Here is an 8,528-nt window from a genome sequence, read left to right as displayed (position 1 = left end):
ACTTTATAGATTTAGGAAGTAGAATTTTAGAAAATAGAGCTTTAAAATCCGTATAATTACTTAAAGTACCCCTTTTACTTTAATCCCTTTTATACCTAATTACTTTAAATTTTTTAGAAATTAGAATTATTTCTATTTTAATTAGAGATATATCGGTACTGTACAAATCCGTATTACTATTCGAATTAGTATTATCAACCTCTATCTCGTTATTACCCTCTATATTCTACTTATTATTATAATAGTCCGACTTAATATTTTTAAAAATTAATAAAAGGAGATCCACCTAAGCTCCAATTATAAACTCATCTACGTTATAAGAATTTATACTATTACCCTTACCTACGACGTTAACTTCCATCCCCTTACTACCCTTCTCGCCCTATTCCTAACTATAATAATTTAATTTACACTTTTTTAGGGCTACTAAAGAAGGAGCAGCGTTATTTTCAACTACGGGTATACTAACCTTATATAAATTTATACCCTTATCTCCGATATTACTCTCTATACTACTAAAGGACGAATCTTTAGTAATTAAGGAACTATTATTTAAATTTTAATTATTATTAAACTTATTATTAAAACCCTATTAAAATAAAGAATTATCTTAGGTAAATAATTTTAACGTTTTATAATTATTGTATATAATAGCCCCTTTTCCCTTTAAATTTAATTATTTATATTTGTAAATAGTATATTCGGACTATATTTTCCTATTAAAGGGAATCCGATCCTTAAAGGATATTTAATTTAACTAATTAATATTATTAACGAATAAAAAATCCCCACCTTAACTTTAATTATTTAATAACGTCTAATAAAAACCGGCGTATTATAACTAACGTTGGGCGAGGAATTTTAAATATTTTAAATTAATTATAAAAAACGTATATTAAGTAGTAAATTTGCCGAATTATATATAATTACTATAAATCCCTCCTTTAACGTTTACTAGTATAGAAATATAATTAAAAAAGGGTAATTAAATATTAAGAGTCTCCTATTTATTAGCGGAAGTAAAAATAGAAATAAATGTCTTTTAAAATTGTTTAAAATAATAGGAATAAATATATTGGTTCCTAAGGAAAGGATAATAATTAGTATAAAAGAAGATACTAATTAGGGAGGAATAGATCCGTACGGGATATTAAATTTCTAAATAAATAGAATTAAAACGCACTCCTTCTTAATATAGAGGGAATTAATATAATACCCCTAAGGTTAACCGCCTTTCTTCTTAATAAAAATTTTTTAGGGAAGATACTTCTTAACCCTAGAATTTCGAATATAGGAGAAGATCGCCTCGTAGTACCTATTAACTATTTTAAAAATTAATATAAAACGGCGGAGATTATTAATATTCTCTAGGAGCTTCTATTTAAAATATATCGAATTAACCATAATAAAATACTTTAAAGAGAAAACCCCTACCTCTTTAATAAAAACTTCGTAATAAGAATTATATACTATTCCTTAAAGGCTATCCTCGGGGAATAAACTTAGAAATAAGTTAATAAAAACTTTCAATAGAAGTTGGCACTTATTATTAGAATATTTATTAAAATATTTTAAATTATTTTTAATCTTTAAAGGGAAGGTAGGAATAGGGTTAATCGAAAGAGGAACCGACAGCCTTTTTCTAATAATAAAAATAAATTCTAGAATATTAGTACTCGGTTAAAGATTCTCGCTTTAAAATTTAGAAGGAATTTCCCCTATTTAAATTATTGTTTAAAGAGGGTTGGAAGCGTTAAGAAGAGAATTTTTAAATATAGTATAGATTTATATTATTAAAGAGAAAGAGTCGGAGGATATTTTGTAATTAATTACTAAGGAAAAGCTAATAGAAATATAAATAAAGAGAAGCGAAAAGAAACTAGGTATTTACTAATAGAAGTAGAAAGAAGTAAACGAAATACATTTAATTAAATATATATTACTTAAATAATAAAAATAGGAAGGTTTTAAATAAGAATAGGAAATATAAAAGTATCGTTAAGAGGTAAATAAATGGAATACTAAGTACCCTTCCGGCGGATTTACATTTAAGAAGTATTTAAAGTTCCGATTACAACCACGAAATAATACCTAGGCAATCTTTTCAATCCTCATAATACAACTAAATTACTAACTATACTAGAAACGAAAAATCTTTAGTAAAGGTATACACCAACAACCACTATCACCTTACTATATTATTAAAAACGGATTTGTACTAACTATTATTTAATATCCTACGTAAATATATAAAATAGAGGAACTATAGATTTAGCCTAGGGTACTATAGACTATTACTTAATAACCTACGTAAATACAAAAGATAAAGGTACTATAAATTTAATCTAAGGAATTACAATTTAAAAAACCCTTTAATAGGGAATTTATAAAAACGCTATACCTATATAACCCAATTATATAGCCTATAATCTTTAGGCTTATATTTAAATATAAATAATTATAGTAATTTAAAATATTGCTAAAAAAGGATATAATTAGCCCCTTAGGATATTATAAGATTAATATTACTTAGTTCGTAATAGAAGAAAATCCGCTTAACGATATAAAATTAAAATAAATTATTTATATTCGCTACTAAAAATTTAAAGGTAATAATAATAATAATAAAGAGATCTCCGCCTTTTAAAAAAAGGAAAGTAAAAAAGAATTTATATATTAATAAAAAATAAAAATTCGCTAGTTGCTAAAGTTATCCGCTAAAGAGATTTAACTTATTATATTATTATTTACTACTATTAAAGAATCTACCCTATTTATAAATTCGCTCCCGAATATCGCTAGGTCGAACCCTACGTAGGAATTAGTATAAAAAATCCCTTCCCCTAATAAATTTCCTTCTAAATTATAGAAAGAGAAGGGAGAATTTATTAAGAAAGAAGTTCCTAATAACCTATTTATTAAAATTATAAATATAGAATAAGAAGAGTAAACATTAAAAGAAATCCCTTTTTGCAAGGATAAATCTATACTTTAAAAAAGTAATTTTAAAAATTTAATTATCCTTTTAAAAGATTCTAAATCTAAATTATAGCTAGAAGTTCCCCCTACCCCCGTACTTTAAGGCTACAATTTATAAATAAGCGAATATACAAAGAATATAAGATAGGTATAGATGGAGGATATTAAGAATTAGAGAGAAATTAATATATAGCCGGGAGAGGTTTATTTCCTATAATTAGAACCGCCCAAGAAGTTACCGCTAGATTTAGACTAGCGCTTCCTTAAGTACAAAGAGAAAGGGAATTAGGGTAATATAATAGAGTTATTATTTATTTTTATATTTAGTAATATAAATAAAGATACTTATAAGAGGGTTATAAGAATAAATCTCCTCCCCTTAGAAGATTAATTAGAATTTATTTAGCCTAGTAGGATTTTATAGTATTCGTACGCCCTAAGGATAGTAAACCTATAATATTATATTAACTAAAAGTAATAGCTAAATAGTACTAAAGTATATATAGTTTTAATATAAATATTAAAGAATTTTAATAATTAGATCTATATTCTACTAATAGTATTACTATTAGATATTATAAATCCGTACTTTAAAGTAATAAGGGAGAACCTTAAAGAATTCTTAATAAAAATATAATAGTAGTATTTACTAATTTAAGCAAAAAACTACTTTTTACTAATAATTATTAATTAAATAAATAATATATAGTATTTATATAACTCGGACTTTACTATAGAAAGGGTAGAGCGGATTAAAACCGCGCTTAGGGTTTTATATAAGGAGAACTATATATATTAGAATAAAGAGGAAAAGTAAAAAAAGGTTCGGAATAATACTTTAATATACGTATTTCCTTATTAATAATTCGGTTAGAATTGCGGACTTTAAGTACTTAAAGCGGTTAAATTATTTTTTATTAAAATAAAATATAGAGATCGGCACGTTACTAATATATTATACCCTTATATCGACCCTATTTTTTAGGAAGAGGGCAATTATTAGAAACCTTAAATATAAATCGATAATATAAAATAATTAGAGGAGATTATAGTTAGGTAGTAGATATGTGTTGTATGTAATTATACTAAAGTATAGTAGATTAGTAGTATAGAGGAATTATTAAACGAAGAATAATATAAAGATTTAGTACGAGCTTTAAATAATAAATTAAATAATAAGTACAATTATAATAAAAAGTTACGCCCGCCTACTATTAGAAATCTACTAGAAGAGGTAGTAATAGGAAATTCTAAAGCCTTTTACAATTTAATCTAATAGGGATTTAAACTACCCATCTTAATTTCTATTAGTAAATAGAAGGACGCTACTATAAATATATTCGAACGAAGGAATATTGAAAATAAAGATAGAAACCCTATTTTTATACTTAATAAAATATTAAAATTTAAACCCGAACCGGAGAAGGAGGGATCTACTCCTAAACCTAAAATATTACAAACTCTATAAAAGAAAAGACCGGTATTAAACCCTTCTACCCTTTCGAAACCTAGGAAAAAGAAAATAACGAAATATAATAAAGTATAAGTAGTAAAAATTATATTTAGAAATTACAACTATTTCTTAATTAACTACTTTATATTCCCAATAAAGAGATTAACTACGAGGGACCTATTAAAGATTGGACGTATTAGGAATATTTCTACAACGAATATAGAATAGAAATACGCCCTAACCCTTTTAAAAAGAATAAAATAGGAACTATCCTAACCTAAAGTAATTAATATAAATAAAATCTAAGATCTATTAGATATAAATTTAAAAGATATAAAGAATTTATTTAGAAAAGAAGTAAAGGAGAAAAGGAAAAGAAAAAAGGAAGTAAAGAGGAGAGAGTGGATTGTTACTAAGGGTATTAGGAGATATAGGAGAGGAGAATAGGAATAAAGGAAGAAACTTCTATTCTAATTATTTATTTAAAATTATTACTAGCGTAGCCTATAATTCGTTTTTTCTTATTATTATTTCCTTAGTACAGATCTCCTACTTAATTATAGGTATTAGTATATTCCTTCTTTACTCTTTATTTTAAATATATAAGTATTTTTAAAGAAGATTATAAAAATACTTAAAGGGAAGTATAATATAGGGTAGTTCGTTTATTCTTTTTTCATTTTCCTTATATATTCTTCTTTTCCTTATTATAGGCTCTTACTTTTAAATAATAGGTAGAGGTATTTAGACTTTAACTCATTGCTTATTAAGGAGTAGATCTATTATACTAATCGGACGGGACTTTGGGAATATAATGAGTAGAAAGGGGATATAAAGAGGAGATCCCGACCGAGAAGAGAGAAGAAGGTAGGGATTCTAGACTAGATTAGACAATACCTATCCTTAATAATAGACTAAAGAATCCCGCTCCTACACTACAGAATTACCGTCGAACGCCCTCGTAATAGTAAGCTTAGTAACCCTTTTATAAAAGAATTAACTCCTAGACTTATTTAACTAACCTAAAATTAATAAGGAGAATCTTATCCTTCTTATTAGTCTTTAGTAGTAATTAATAAATTGTAATTTTACTATCCTATTTTAATTCCTAAGGATGAAAGCTATGTTCAACTCCGGATCTGCTCCTTACTACATTTAGGTGTGGTAGGGTGCTTTTTGTGTTGGTGTGGTTTTTGCTCTATTTTATTATTTATTATTAGTATTGCTAGATCTTATTGCCTTAGTCGGGTTTGAAGTAGTTTTAGGCTTTTTGCCTTTAGCTTTAGCGGATCTACTTGCGTTGTTATTATTTAAGGTAGCTTGAGCCTTATTATAGAAAGAAGTATAGTTATTAGAAAATATGTTAATAAAGTAATATTGCGAATAATTAATTTATAGGCGTTGGAAGAAGAAAAAATTAAGGTTGATGTTTAATATTTTTAAAACGTATTGAGCTATATATAGTAAAAGAATTAATAATATAGGTCGGGTTGGATTAGGGTTGCTTTAATAGAGAAGAAAAAGTTTTGGAAGTTTTTAGACTTTTTAATATTATTATTGTAGGGAGAAGAAAAGGAAGGTAGGGAAAAGGTTGGGGGAAGAGGGTATTATATAAATAGTTCGTAGATTATCCGACTATTGAATTTAAGTATTAGAAATATTTTTTTGAGGCTACTACTCGCCTAGTTGGTAGTATAATATTTAATTTCGTAGTATTTGCCTTTAGTATAATTAATTTATCTATTCTTTTAAAGCGAGTATTTAGGCGGTAAAGGTAGTAAATTATAAAGGTTTAAAGTAGTAGGAATTTTTTATTTCTTTTTTTTCTAATAGTTATAGTAACTTTAATAGCTACCTAGAGCGGTAAATTTTTTTTAAGTAATTACCTTCTCTTAGAATAGTGAGTGATAGATTAGGTATTAATAATAATTTACTATTGGGGTATAAGAACTTGCTTCCCTCGATTAAATTTCCCTTCTTACTTCCTTCCTTTTTTAATTAATTCTCTATTGTTCTATTAATTTTCTTCTTTCTATATTAAATACTTACTATTAAAATATTTATTTATAGTTCTAACTAATTTTAAAGATATATAAATCCCGTATAACTTTTTCCTTCCGCTATTATTAATTAATTAATTAATACTTATTAGAATATTTATAAGAATAATATTTATTAGCCGTAGTATAATAATATTTTTAGGTTAATTTGTCCCTATTCTATTTCTTACTAAATTCAATATAATAACTACTTTAAAATTTATAAATTTCTCTATTTATAAATTTAGTAATAGATTGGGCTAGGACCTTTATTTATAAATACTATTTAGGGAGCTTATATATTAATAGAGGGTATAAAATTAGTTATTATTTATTTGAGAGTCTATACCGTATTTTACCCTCTTAAAGTATTATATTTTATTTTTTTGTAGGGATTCTTTAATTATTAGGAAGTATTTTTATAAATACTTAGCGGTTTTAGGGCTAAAGGATAATTTTTAAATTAGATTAAATAAATAATAATTTCCCCTAATATAGTATTAAATTTAATTTAGGTTAATACTAAGGGTAGTTAGCCGTTTGGTCGTTATACCTATTATATAATTTAACGAAATGAATAGTTAAAGGCGTTAATTATTTAAATTTTTAGTAAAAAGTATATATTTCCGTTTATTTAATTAATTTTCTGCTAATTTTCTTCTTTAGATATTAGTAATTTACTATAGTATAGTTATTGCGTTTTAATATATTAAAAAGAATATATATTAGTATTCTACGGTGCTTCTAATAAGTTTGAATGGGTTGTAGTTATAAGTCCTTTTATGGAATGTTGTTTACTTCTATTGCTTAATTTTAAGGATAGTATTTATAGTAATTATATATAGTATTGTAGAATAGTTAAAAAGTATATTATAAGTTTTATTTCTTTGGAATTTATTTTTAAAGTAGGTAATTCTAGTAAATTTAAAGCTAGATAGTATAATAATTAGGAGGTTTGGACCGTAGCTAATATTCCTCCTTTATAGTTTTGTATTGGATTATTCTTTAGGGGTGAGATTAGGCCTTAGGTTGAATATCTTCAATAGGAAAGGGAATTGCGTATTAGGGGTTTAGGGTTGGATTCTTTTGGTATATGAAGGTCGATGAGGCAATTAATATATTTACGCGGTATTTTGGGACGGGAATTCTAGTATAGGAAATACATAAAAAAATTTTTTTCTAGGGGTAGTAGGGGTAGTTATTTTAAACGTCTTTAAACATTTTGATTTTTCTTTTTAATTTCTTGTATATTATTAATTAGGAATAAAGTGAATTTAGTAGTATATAGGGAGATAGTAAGTGAAGTCTATAGGGAATATTTCTTAGTATTATAATAATATATAATCCTTTTTGTCTTTCTTTTCCCTTCGAAAGGAATAATAATATTTATTCGGTTCCTTTCGTACAAAATAGTAAATTAATTAGAATTCCTTACTTCCTGGCCTATATATTGGTTTCCAATCTTTAGACTTCCCCTTAGGTAAAATAATTTTAAATTTCCTATTATTCTATTATACTATTTAACGTATTTGCTTTCTACTATTTTATTCAATTATACAATCTGTAATTTTTCTAATAGTATCTTTATTAATTACAGGTTCTTCTAGGGTTTCCTTTAGGTATAGTAAAGGAAGTATTTCCTATTTAATTATATTACAATTTAATTTTAGTTATATATTATTGTATGAAAAGTATTTTTTGATTTTCTTAGCTAGGTAAGGGTTTATAATATTAATTCCGTTTAAGGTTTTTAAAAGGTATTTATATTTAGAAGTAATCTTTCTAATACGAAACGGATTAAATTAATAATAAGTAAATTTTCGGATTGAATTTATATTAATTTATTAAATATAATTATAAATTAATATTAGATCCCTTACCTATAGTTTTGTAATATCGGGTTTAATCTTTCTTTTATTTATTAAATTATAGTATTTTACGGCCTTCTACCGTATTATAGAAATTCGTTTAACTATAAGGGTAAATCTATATTTATTATTTTAAAATAAATAAGTTCTAATAAATATTAAATCGAGCTGGGCTTTTAGTAATTTATT

Source organism: Neurospora hispaniola (assembly GCF_033458365.1).
Source record: "Neurospora hispaniola strain FGSC 10403 chromosome Unknown B0T23scaffold_3, whole genome shotgun sequence".
NCBI lineage: Eukaryota > Fungi > Ascomycota > Sordariomycetes > Sordariales > Sordariaceae > Neurospora > Neurospora hispaniola.
Note: the sequence above shows the minus strand (reverse complement) of the source record.